General features: G+C 39.8%; 1 long non-coding RNA gene across 1 annotated transcript; it reads right to left on the reverse strand.

The window, feature by feature from the left end:
- Positions 1-7395: 7395 nt before the first annotated feature.
- Positions 7396-12630, reverse strand: LOC119620491 (uncharacterized). The gene is made up of 4 exons (XR_005236983.1): positions 12572-12630; positions 11174-11293; positions 9400-9512; positions 7396-8248 (listed from the first exon to the last, which is right to left on the reverse strand). It is a non-coding gene; the product is annotated as an uncharacterized lncRNA (long non-coding RNA).
- Between the last annotated feature and the right edge of the window lie 1017 nt (positions 12631-13647).

The following is a 13647-nucleotide window of genomic DNA, read 5'->3' on the forward strand; positions in this document are numbered from 1 at the left end:
AATTCAAGATTAGATTTGGGTGGGGACACAGCCAAACCATATCACATGGGGAGTCAGAAATTAGAGTCTTCACCATTGTCTTTGGGGATTAAGTTGGGTGTGGGAAGAATTCAAATTTTCATTTTTTGTCTTTCTGCCAAAGATCAGTCATTGGATACTTAATGCCTAATCAACCCACTGGTCACCACAGGGCCAAGTATAGAGGATCTCCCACTTATTCTCAAGTTTGACGTTAGATACAAGGACTCTGCTTTAGGGTGTGCTTCTTCACCTTCTCCAGGTCTTTCCTTAAATGTTGTTTACTCCTGAGGTCATCTTGGAGCACACTATTTAGGGTTCCCACCTTCTGTCCCAGCAATCCCTGTCTCTTTTTTATGCTTTCTTTTCTCCATGGCACCCACCAACAACTGACCTGCCACAATGTAACTTACATACCCTCTTCATTGTTTCTCTTCCCATTAGATACTGTAAATTTCATGAAGGTGTGATTTTTGGTCTCTTGTTCATCACTGCAGTCACAGTGACTAGACCAGAACAGTGTCTAGTTCAACACTATTTGAGGAAGGAAGGAAGGGAGGGAGGGAGGGAGGGAAGAGGATGAGAAAGGAGAGAGGGAGGGAGGAAGGAGAGGAAGTAGAGTTCAGGGAAGGAAGCCAATAGTTTCAGAGAATCACTAATGGAAGAGAGAATTATTGTTTTGGACTCCTCTAAAGGTTCTAGTCTATGTTTGAGAGAAGCACTGATAGACATGTGGACAAGAACCCAGGGGTTTTTAGGACTAATCAGATTACCACACCTTAGAAATGGCCACAGAAACTGCTGTTATACACACATGCTCATACACACACTTAAATCTCTGCATGACATGTTTATTTGTGTTTGCAGCCTTTCATATATCTCTTCATGGAAAGGTAAGGAATAAAAAAACTTTATTTCCTAGAACATGATGTTAATGAGGTCATGACTTCAGGTTCAGTCCTCAGACAGCCCAAGGATACTGGTGCTGTCTAACTGCCCAGAGTGAGCTTCTAAGTCTAGCTATTGCCTGAAAAATGCTTTAATTAATTGTTTAGTTCCATAGTGATGGGGCAAATGAGTGAGTGTGGGAATGTAAATGGATTGATGCAAATCCATTACTGCTCCTAGAAAAGCAGCTTAAAATTTCTGACCCACTGCAGCTGGCTCAAGAGATCAGTAGATCTTCACTTCCAAAAGCTAGCATATAATGCCCATTTTCCTCCCAGATTTAGAAATACAACGTGTCTTCAAAGTAGCTAAGTTCAGAAGTCAATTCAGAATAAATGGTGAAATCTCTAACGTCTTCCAGATAAGGACAAGAGTCTGACTATCAGATCCTTTTCTTCTAATGTTAAGAGGAAGATAGGCAAGCATATGAAAATAATATCCCTTTGGGAATAGTTCCCACTGCCTCTCACACTGTTGGCTAACAGTTAACAACCTTGGAACATCCAGAGGTTATTTTTTCTTACTAATATTATTCACTTCATTTATAAGCTTTTTGAGAATTTGCTATTTGTAAGGCGTAGAACTAGCCTTGCAGATGTCAAAAATGAATCAGACACAGACATTTCATTTATGAACTTACAGAGTCCATAAGAACTTAAGGACCAGTAAGCAGACACGATAATAACGTCTTGTCAATATCCTGTTGTTTGCCACGTTTACTATGTGATTGAAATCAATAAGAACACTATAAATAATTCTGTGTTTGCTTTTTTATTCAACATACACAAATGTGCTGCTAGTTCTCTGAACAACAAAAAGCTGAAAGCATCCCCATGCACACTATTCTAGGTTTTCCTAATCATATTCAAACACCCTTGAGCAACACCCTCAAAAGTCTAAAATCTTGCAGCAACTGAGCTATAGTTAAAGCTGCAAAGCTCACAAAAAAACATCAAATAAGCAAGACTGAGGCATTGCAAAGAGGAATACCAAAAAATAATCTCAATCTGAGTTTTCCCAATTTAAGATAAACTTTAAAATACCTGAAGTGAAGAAAAGATGTGGACAGTTATGCTGGAACAAGCTGGGTCTCCTGCTGAATTTTTATCAGATTATCAACTGGGAGAGGCAGTGGTTAAAGAAGTAAAAGGTGAAGTTGATTTTATTTTTTAAAAGCCTAAGAACAAGAGCAAATGGCCAACAGGCATATGAAAAGATCCTCAATGTTAGCAATCATCAGGGAAATGCAAATAAAGAACACAAGGATAAAACAACTTATACCTGTTATCAAAAAAGACAGAAGATGACACCTATTATCAAAAAAGTCAAAAGATGACGGATATTGGTGAGGTTGTAGGGAAGCTGGAACTCTTTCATACCGTTGGTGAGAATGCAAAATGGTGCAGCTGCTATGGAAAACAGCATGGAGGTTCTTCCAAAACTGAAAAATTGAATTATCATATGACCCAGGAATCTCATTCCTGGCTACAAATCCAAAAGAACTGAAATCAGGATCTCAAAGAGATGTCTGCATTTCCCTGTTCATTGCAGTACTATTCAAGATAACCAAGATGTGGAAATAACCTCAATGTCCATCACCACATGAATGGATAATAAAAATGCGGTATATACATACAGTGAGTATTATTCAACCTTCAAAACGAAGAAAATTCTACCATATGTGACAACATGCAAAAAACTGAAAGGCCAAACAAAATAAGCCAGTCACAGAAGGACAAAACTGCATGATTCCACTTACACGAAGTGTCTAAAAAAGCCACACTCAGAAGTGAAGAAAGCAGAACAGTTGTTGCTGGGGGCAGGAAAGAGGAAAAAATGAGGGGTTGATAATTAATGGGCATAAAGTTTCGGTTATGCAAGATGAAAAAATTCTACAGATCTGCTGTACAACACTGTGCCTATGGTTAACAATACTGTATTGTACACTCAAAAATCTGTTAAGAGGGTAGATCTCATGTTGAACGTTCTTGCCATAATGAAATAAAAATTTAAAAACCTCAGAAGTCATCCTGTTATAAATAGACTTGATTAAATAAGTAAAAACAGATTCTCATTGGCGTTCTCATGGTGGTTTCTGCAAGGATCGTGGAGATGTCCATCTCCCTTATATTGGAGCAGTATTTCCAAATGAGGTGTGGAATTGGGGTATACAATTGCTTCCAAGCATTTATTGGTAATTGGAGAAATGGCTAGTGGCAGAGTCCACGGGTTAGAACATCATTCTTGGTAGCTCTGGTGTGTCTGCACATGTACACGTGCGTGCGTGCTCACCACACACAGTGTTGAAAGACCTCAAAGTCTGTGCTAAATTTCATCAGAAGCCCCAGGCCACCTTGGACCTGCTCCTCCTGGTTGTAGAGCCTCTACAAGGCAGAAGCAGGCGGCTTTTAGTTTAAGCAGCCATTGCGGGCCAGCAGGAGGGGAGGCAGCCAGTGCAACGACTGCTTCTGTGACCATTTCTAAGGTGTGGTAATCTGATTCGTCCTAAAACCCCCTTGGTTCTTGTCCACATGTCTATCAATGTTTCTCTCAAACATAGACTAGAACCTTTACAGGAGACCAAAAGCAGCTATTGCCACTGTTCCTTTCAATGTGGCTTTCACCGCCAGCCCTCTTGACCTTTTCCCTTTTCGTAGGGTGTGTTCTTTTGGGCCCAAATGGTTAGAGTATGGTGACAACTGTTTCTCTCAGCTTTTTTTTTTTTTTCCTTTTTTCTTTTCTTCTTTTTCTTCTTTTGAGATAGGGTCTCCTTATGTCGCCCCAGGCTGGAGTGTAGTGGAGCAATCATGGCTCACTGAAGCCTTGACCTCCCGGTCTCAATCAATCCTCCTGCCTCAGCCTCCTGAGTAGCTGGGACTACAGGCATGCACCACCATACCTGGTTAAGTTCTTTTTTTTTTTTTTTTTCTGTAGACACGGGGTTTCACCATGTTGCCCAGGCTGGTCTTGGACTCCTGGGCTCAAGTGATCTTCCTGCCTTGGCCTCCCAAAGTGCTGGGATTACAGGCACAAGACATCACACCTGACCTCTCTATGTTCTTTTGGAAAGAAAACTCCCAACCATCACAACCCCTAACATGTGCTCTTGATGATTCTGCTTTAGTTTAATATGGTGGGAGCTTTTAGGCCTTATTGTAGTGTCTGGTTTTTTCATTACTTACTATTTGGCCTTTCAAATAACCTAAAGTTCCTATTTAAAAAATGTATATTAGAGTCTTAGAAGAAATGAATAAAGTGACCATTAATGTGATTGGGAAAAATAATTACCAACAGATATCTTCCACCTCTTGGCTATTGTGAATAGTGCTGCTATAAACATGAGTGTATACATATGTCTTTGAGATGCTGCTTTCAACTATTTTGGATATACACTCAGAATTGCAGGATTATATGATAATTCTATTTTTAACTTTATGAGAAACTGCCATACTGTTTTTCATAGCAGCTGCACCATTTTATATTTCTACCAACAGTGCACAAGGCTTCCAGTTTCTCCATATCCTCACCAACACTTGATATTTTCTGGATGTAGAGTGTTTTGCTTGTTGGTTTTTGATAGTAACCATCCTGATGGATATGAGGCAATATCTATTGTAGTTTTAATTTGCATTTCCCTAATGATTAGTGCTATGAACTGAAAGTTCCCTCCAAAACTCACGTTGAAATTTAATTGCCATTGTAGCAGTGTTTAGAAGCAGGACCTTTAAGAGGTCATGAGGGCTCTGCCCTATAAAAGAATTAATGCTGTTATCACAGAAGCGGGTTAGTTATTTCAGGAGTGGGCTCCTGATAAAAGGATGAGTTTGGCCACATTTCTTCTCTTTGTATTTTGTGCTCTCTTGTTCTTCTGCCATGGGATGACCTTCATCAGATACCAGTGCCACACCCTTGGACTTCCCAGCCTCCAGAACTGTGAGCCAAATACATGTCTATTGTTTGTAATCACCCAGTCTGGATATTCTGTTATAGCAGCAGAAAATGGAGTAAGAATTAGTAATGTTGAGTGTCTTTTCATATGCTTGTTGGCCATTTGTACATCATCTTTGAAGAAATGTCTATTCAAGTCCTTTGCCAATTTTTAATCAGGTTACTTTTTGCTTTGTTGTTGTTGAGTTGTAGGATTTCTACTTCTGGATATTGACCCTTTATCAGATATATGATATGAAAATTTTTTTCCATTCCCTAGGTTGCCTCTTCACTCTGTTCTTTATGTCAAATGTTAAATTTGAAGGAAATTGTAACAGGGAAATCTCAAGGTCTAGGGTTTTAAATTTCCTCAACGTTATAGAAAATAGATTTATTCCTTATACAAACAAGTCTGTCTCTGAATTTTCTAAAAACTATAGAACTCTGAATTTAGGAGACTAGATGTCAGGGTTGGAAGTTTCCAACTTTGATAAAGCACAGTGTATTTTTCCCCATAAAAAGCATGGTTTTCCTTGAAAAAAGAGAAGTGGTATATAAGGGATGTAAAATAAACAGGCAGGTACAGATCCTGAGGCAAGTCAGCACCTAAAATAATGAAGGGAATGCAGAACAAACCATATAAATACCATTGTATAAAAACCAGGATTCTAATCTGGAAACCTAAAACAAGAAAAGGGGACCCTAGTCAACTTACACACAATCAGGAAGAATGAGGATGAGAGAACAGTCACAATATAAAGTGATTTAAGATGTAAATTTGTTCAAGTAATTCATACAGGTTATAATCAAGTAAATCAGGAATGTTTATAGTAATATAGTAATCCCATTAAGACTGCCAGGAGATCAATAGGCTTCCGAATAGCTGCTTTGTGGCTATAAAGGAATAGATGGCAGCAAAAAAACACAGAAAAGAGAAACAACAAAACTTACTTTGTATTTTAAAATTTTAGCACACAAAACAATGCTTTATTTAAAAATTCAAAACCTGAGAGCACAGGAAATTGGACTCTTTTGACTCTCAATCGCCAGGCCTACCGCATGCCCATTGGCAAAGAATTCGCCCCGAATACTCTGTATTTCCAGCTGGAGAGTCAGTCTAGAGCCTCAGGTGACCCCGGCTGTACAGCAGAAAAATGGACAGCTCACAATATTCTAGTTCTGTTCCACACTGGAGGCCTACCCAAGTAAACTGGCAGGTGCCAGAGCAAATAGAAACATCAGATATTGATTTTGGAAACATCCCAAAATACTGACCTGGGCCAAAGGGAACTTAGCATTATGGATGCAAATGAGGAAGGCAGCAACCTGTCAGAGGACTGCTGAGAGTTAGGGAGACCTGAAGAGGAAGACTTCCAAACTGGCCGAACCAGATCTGAGCATCTGGTGGACAATGATCTCAATTTTTAAAGAACAGACCCTTAGGCACAAGCAGAAACTGCCTTAGATTTCTATTTATCTTACACTAAAAAAAAGCAAAAACAAAAACAAACCAAGCTTGAGCAAATAAAATGGAGTACTTACTGCAGGCTGCGCTCTGCAGGAGAACCAAGAAAGTCTAGACCACCTAACTTTCCGCTGCAAAGCATTCCTAGAAACACATGTAAAAATAGATCTTCATACAGCGGACTGTACCTTCCTGTAGGAAGGAGATTGTAATTTGGGGGTGGCTTCCTGATCCAGCATATCACCAACAATAAATTATAAGGCAAAACTTCATATATAAATGTCTACAACTTTTAGAATTATAAAAGTGTGCTTCAAATCCCTATAAAATGCACTTTACATACTGATTATATAAAAGCAAATAAACTGGGCATGGTGGCTCATGCCTATAATCCCAGCACTTTGGGAGGCTGAGGTGAAAGAATCACTTGAGGCCAGGAGTTTAAGACCTGAGCAACATTGTAAGACCCCATCTCTACAAAAAAATGTAAAAGGTTAAGCTTGGCATGGTGTTGTGCACCTGTAGTCCCAGCTACTCAAGAGGCTAAGATGGGAGGACTATTTGAGCCCATGAGTTCAAGGTTACAATGAACAATGATCATGCTACTGCCCTTCAGCCTGGGCAACAGAGAGAGACCCCCATCTCAAAAAATGATAATAATAGGCAAGGTGCAGTGGCTCATGCTCATAATCCCAGCACTTTGGGAGGCCGAGGCAGGCAGATCATGAGGTCAGGAGTTCGAGACCAGCCTGGCCAACATAGTGAAACCCTGTCTCTACTAAAAATACAAAAATTAGCCAGGCCTGGTGGCGCGTGCCTGTAATCCCAGCTACTGGGGAGGCGGAAGCAAGAGAATCGCTTGAACTCGGAAGATGGGGGTTGCAGTGAGCCGAGACCACGCCACTGCACTCCACCCTAGGCAACAGAGCAAGACTCTGTCTCAAAAAAATAACAAAAATAAATAAATAAAATAATAATAAAAATGTTAAAAGCCAAATAAGCTCTACACTGTCAACAGGGTACATAAAAATTAGCTCTGTCATTTCAACTTTGTTTTATTTTACAAACTGTGCTGCTTATATAGAAAACACAACTGTCTGTATTTATTAAGCACTTACTAAGTGTCCCCACAAACTAAGAGCTTTATCTGCATCATCTTATTTGATCTTCTCAATGAATCTACTGGGAAACTGAGCTTTAAAATGGCAACATCACTCAGCCAAGTACAATTATTTAATAAGTGACTGAAATGCAATTTAAACCCAAGGCATCTAATTCTAGAGCTAGTGAAACAAAGCTCTGAATTAAGGTGAAACAAAGTGAATTTTAAGCATTTCATAATTCTGTGGAGTTTGAGAGCTTAAAGAGGCATCAGATAACATTTAGCTCAGTTCCTTTATGTTATAGATAATGATCATAATTTCAAGAGAAGTGAAATGACTTATAAGTGTTTCTCAGTGACAAAGCCAAGGCCAGAATTCTATTGATTTCTAAATTCATTTTTTTCCACTTTATCCAGCTGACTCGACAGTCTCTTCTCACTTTAGTCCAGCAATTTTAAGATGTGTACAATTTCCCCATATACAGAATGACTATTCAAGTTCCCTGAAGGAATACTGTAGTCTCAATTGGTTACCTAATTAATCTATTACTTCAAAACTTAGTGTTTTAAAACAACAAACATTTACTGGCTCAGAGTTTTTGTGGGCAGGAATTCAGGATGGGCCTTGCTGGGTTGTCCTAGTTCAGGGTTGCTCACTCACTTTCAGTCAGGCTCTCCATGGGTCAGGACTGCAGGCAGCTGACTGGGCTTCCTCACTTGCCTGTTGGCAGGAAGCCTTAGTTCTTGCCACGTGGGCCTTTCCATTGGCTGTTTGAGTGGCATGGCACCTGGGGGCAGAGGGGACATTGCTCAACTTTTTGAAGTGGGAGGAGTATCAGAGAATTTGTAGGCGGACTTTAAAACCACATCTACCTAGCAGACATTTTCTGCTTCTTCATTTTTTATTTTTTCTCCGAGTCTTAGTTTGGTTTGATGGTCCTCCTCACTCCTATGTAACTTGAAAGTAAATTTTAATTAGTCTGAAACAATCAAGGCAAACCTGTAAGGGACACAGGATTCAGTCTCAGCAAGAATATATCAAGAGAGGTCTGCTGGAGGCTTTATGAGAATGGTTTTTGTACACCAAAAGTAAAATCCTAAGCCCCCCAACCAACTGATGGACCCCCTTCTCAGCCTGGGGCATTCCAGAGAAACCTGAAAAACTAATTCAACTCATGGTGGGAAGGGGGGTTGGACATACCTCATTATACCCTCCTCCCTGTGGAATTCAGGCTCACCACTGTGTGGACCAGCATTAGCATTAAAACAGAGGCCTTAAGTCTGACAAAACAGACTCTTTGTAGCAAAAGATACCAACATAATAGAGAGCAGGCCCTGAGATAAAGTGAAGTGTATTACCCCAAAATACATTTCTGTGACATATTTTGAAATGGCCCTGCAAAGCTGTCTCTTATGAGGAAAATCTGCATTCTATAGAGTATCCCTTTCCCTTTCCAGGTCTTTTCCTGATCCAGGAGAGATTTTACTAAGAGTCTGGCATGTTTTTAAGTCTCATAAGAAACAGTTATAATCTATTCTCTCTGAAGCCTGCTACCTGTAGTCTTCATCTGCATGACAAAAGTTTTGGCCCTCAAACCCCTTATCCTAACCCAGGCACTCCTTTCTATTGATTCCAAGTCTTCAGATAATAACTTAACTTTTTCAACCAATTGCCAATCAGAACATCTTTGAATCCACCTATGACCTGTAAGCACCCCCGCTTCAAGTTGTCCCACCGTTCTGGACCCAGTCAATGTACATTTTACATGTGCTGATTAATATCTTATGTCTCCCTAAAACATATAAAACCAAGCTTAAGCCCAATCACCTTGGGCACCTATTCTCAGAACCTCCTGGGCCTGTGTCATAGGTCATGGTCCTCACATTTGACTCAGAATAAATCTCTTCAAATATTTTACAGAGTTTGGCTCTTTTTTACTCTTACAAAGAGGCACATAGGAGGAGATGGCATCTTCCATCTGGGATCTTTTCATGCCTTGATGGGACATCTGAAACTGCTGCAGCCATCGCGCAACCATCAGGAAAGCTGATCTGAGGACAGAGGCAATGTGTTCAGGGGATGGCAGAGAGAAGACCTGAAGAGAACCTAGGTCTTGATGGTGGTGTCAAGTCACTGTCTTAATCAACCTTGGAGAATATTCCCAACCTCTGCCCTCTTTATTACATGAGATAATACATGTCCTTTATTGTTCAGGACATTTTAAGTTATGTTTTCTGTTGCTTTCAGTTGAAAGCCATCTAATACCCTATGTAAGATTTAATTCCTGCTCCAAAATGTGGAGTTGGTGCTTTTCTTGCCCTAGTCCCAGGCCAGAGCTGTATAAAACTTAATAGTTCAGAATCCAGAGTGAATAACACAGACTCAAAAGGGCTTTCCAGAATACAAGGACAAAAAATTGGTTTTCCCCATTCAGCCATTACATCCCCACCCCGCCCCCCGCAACAGTTTCCAATTATTTTCCAGTCATCTTTGGAAACTAAGTTTGGGGTAAAGAGAAGAAAGGGAAGGGAGGATAAAGGCTTGATCTACTGGCATTCCTCTGCTCACCCTGTACCTATCACCTAAACTGTCTTCTCTCCTGTCCCTTCTGACTAGCTAAGTCTAACCTCCTCTTCATGGTTTTTCAAGTCACTTCTTGTTCCACAAATTGGAGAGCAGCACAGTTCCTTTCACATTGATCTGTAATTCCTCTGGAGTCATAGTAACACATTTGCTAACCACCTGGAGCCATCTCTCAGGCTATATATTCCACATTGCTTTTCTCTTGTTTATTTCTTGCCCTCCCTTGTACATTCTAAATTTCCCTGAGGTCAGAGACTCCATATGGTGCCTACCTGCATATGGTGGATGTTTATAACTAGGTCTTGATACACTGATTTAAAGGATAAGTGAAAATGTGGGGACAGAAAGAAGACAAGAAGAGGAAAACCTAGGAATGCGTGTAATCTTGATTTGGCCTATCTTGGAATTTACAATGTCTGGGTCTGGTTGCAGCGTGATGCGGATGCCTTAGGATTCTTAACACAATCATGTTGTTTTTCAGTCATAGCTGCACCTAGATATCAGAAAAGGAAGATAGGGGAAGCTGAACTGAGTCATGAATATAGATTTGCTGGGATTTCAGAGCTAGCCCCTGTTCTCCATTTTTCCACAGAATTTCCTAGGAGTATTTGCTAACACTCTTGGTCATGGCTTGTTTCACTTAAATGTGTTTTCAGCCTGGTCCCTCTAAGCAGTGGTTCTAACTACTGCTCCTCAGGGTATAAAATAACAAGCAAAAGCAGTTGACACCACTGACCATAATTTTTGCCAAGAAATTTTTAAGCAAGTTCCAAATGGACCTGATGAATGCTCATATATTAGAGTACTGGACAAGGAAATTTCCAGGGACAGTAGCCTCTGCTGGCACCTCTTCCAGGCCTAAAGAAGGGCCATTTACCCGACAGGCTTCTGCCAAATGCTTCACTGCTCCCCAGAGTAACATATATTTACCTTCAGGGTTGTAGCCAGAGCTGTAAACTGCATGTTTTTAGTCCCCTAGAAAGGGGACTGTCTCAATAGAAATATGTTCAGTGCGTCTAGGGACCCCTTTCTAAAATTTTTTGTTTGTAATCCTTTGTGACCTTGAGTTGATCTAAGTTGATTCTTTGAAGTTTAATCTCAGATATACAGGATGCAGGAAGATGCTTACAATTCAATCAAATGTCAGGATTCTGTTTCCTTATATGCAAAGAAAAAAACTGGATGAAAAATTATTTAATTAAAACATAAGGTCACAGTTCTTTCTGGACAACTTCTGGTAGTGATGCATCTTTTAAAAAAAGAAGAAGAAGAAATCTCAAAGCAACCAGATTTTCTTCTTTGTTGTCTCTCTCAAATTTTCCTCTTTTGTTTTTTCACATTTGTATTTTTTTCCATCTCCTAAAGGAGGACTTTCTCTGTCCCCTTGTCTTGTTCGTAGAATTATCAGCAGTATTACTCCTGACTGATGACCTCAACAATACACAAATGTTTGAACAAGGGACATGCTTGTTGTTTCAGCTTTTATACTTCACTCTGGCTCTTTATTTCCCTTTAGAACCATGGTGGTCAGAGCATACACATTTTCTGATATTTCTTCAGAATATTTTATCAGGACACTGTTTTCATTTGCTGTCTTCATAAACTCTCAATTTCTACCAAATGGCTTCTGTGGTGAAAGAGTCTTTGGGCCTCACTGTTGCCCCCACCCAACCTTTGAGCCTAACAGTATTTCTAGCTAGAGGATGCCCGTTAGCTCACAGTTGAGAACAAGAGGGGCAGTTTACCCCACTACTGGTCTAATTAATTTACAAACAAACAACAGAGCAAACGGCCCAGCTGCTGCATGAGTCTTTCCCTGTGTCCATGTCTCTGACCCCCAGAGGAATGGGTTTCTCATCACTACTAATGTCAACTGGTGCCTGATCATGATCCTGACTGCCCCTCAGCCTTTGTTTTGAGTGATATGAATGTAATCCCATATATAACCAGACTCTAAATCTGAATTCACAAACAACTATCATTTTCAAAATGACAGTGGCTGCTTCTTAGTTCAGCAGTAATTCTTAAATCTTAGCGTGTTTCAGAATGCAAACTCCCTGTTCCTTACCTCAGATAACTGAAACAGATTGTATGGGAAAATGAGTCCCAGGAATCTGTATTTTCAATAAGCAGCCCTAGGTACTCATGATGAAGGGAATCTAACAGACTAGTCTGGAAACATTGTCTTAGAAAGTGTATTTTTCTGGTTCTAGTGATTGATAGGGGAAAAAATGCTTATTTTAATAATAGTTTATTTTATTGGAAGATTTCATTCATCCAACAAATTATGTGCCAGGTTTGCACATTGTACTGAAAACACTGGGATTAGTAATACAGCATTTCTCCCATCAAAGAACCTCAAATACTCCACTAGTTTCTTTTAAACTAATGATCTAACATTTAAGAGCTCAGGCTCTAGAGCCAGGCAGACCCGACACTGCGAATTACTAGTTGTGCGACATTGAGCAAATTACTCAAACCTTCTGAGCCTATTTCCACATTTGAAAATGGGGATAATAACGCCTACCTCATAAGGTTTGTTGTGAGGATCAAATAAGATAAGGCAAGTCAAGCGTTCAGCACTTCTGATAAATGCAGGAGGAAGATAGGGGGAAGATCGCCGGAGAATCTCTGACTAGCATGCGCACTGAGAGGATGGGGTGGAGCCACAGGAAGTTCTAGCCCATGGCAGCGGGGAAGAACCTGGGCTCTCCTGTTCCTAGGTGGGAACCTGGGGTTCAATCTGTGAGGCAGGAAACCTGCTACCAGGACTCTCTCTTGCTTTGTGAAGAATTATTTTTCCTTTTACTTTTTGCCCACTAAATTCCATTTCTCCTCACCCTTCAAAGTGTCTGCACACCTAACTCTTCCTGGTCGTGTGAAAAGAACCTGGTTTTTACTTCTTTCTACAACACTTCTTTCACTTAAGTGTCTGGAACATAACAAGTGGTCAGTAAATGTTAAATAGGGATAAGGATGGCTAATGATAATAATCATGATATGGCAACAAAAATACTATTTATAAGAATTAATTAGCTCCTTAGAGGCTTGCAAAGATAAATCCGTTTTCCTTCTCATATGAGGAAATTTTGCATTATTTCTTCTGACAGATAAGCTACATAGACTTGACACCCCCAACTCTAAAGAGTGACCACTTATAAAGAATATGTATTTTGGGAGAAATCTAAAATCTGCCCCTAGGAAAGAGTCACAAGAAGCTCTTATTCCTCGGCCTCGAGAACCTCTCATTTGCCAAAAACGAATAGAAGATCTATAGAACACAAACTAATTTAGAATAAAATTCATTATAACTTTAGTCCAATAGGTGAAGTAAACATGAAAGATTACTTTCAAAACATTTCTAATTCATAAGTATTTACTGAATAATTTTCTATATACATGCTCAAAACTATTCCTAAATGTAAGATTTGTTTCTTATATACATGTACCCAACAACTGAATTATTTAATAATAATTCTGGTAGTTTTTGAATAAGTTTCAAAGTCAGTGCTACAGACAATGAGTATTCTGGGAGTAAAGAGAAGGAAGGGACATGGTAAGCAAGGAAGGTTCTGGAAAATAGAGGGTAGATTTCAGCAAGGC

This window comes from Chlorocebus sabaeus, chromosome 7 (genome assembly GCF_047675955.1).
Source record: "Chlorocebus sabaeus isolate Y175 chromosome 7, mChlSab1.0.hap1, whole genome shotgun sequence".
Taxonomy (NCBI): Eukaryota; Metazoa; Chordata; class Mammalia; order Primates; family Cercopithecidae; genus Chlorocebus; species Chlorocebus sabaeus.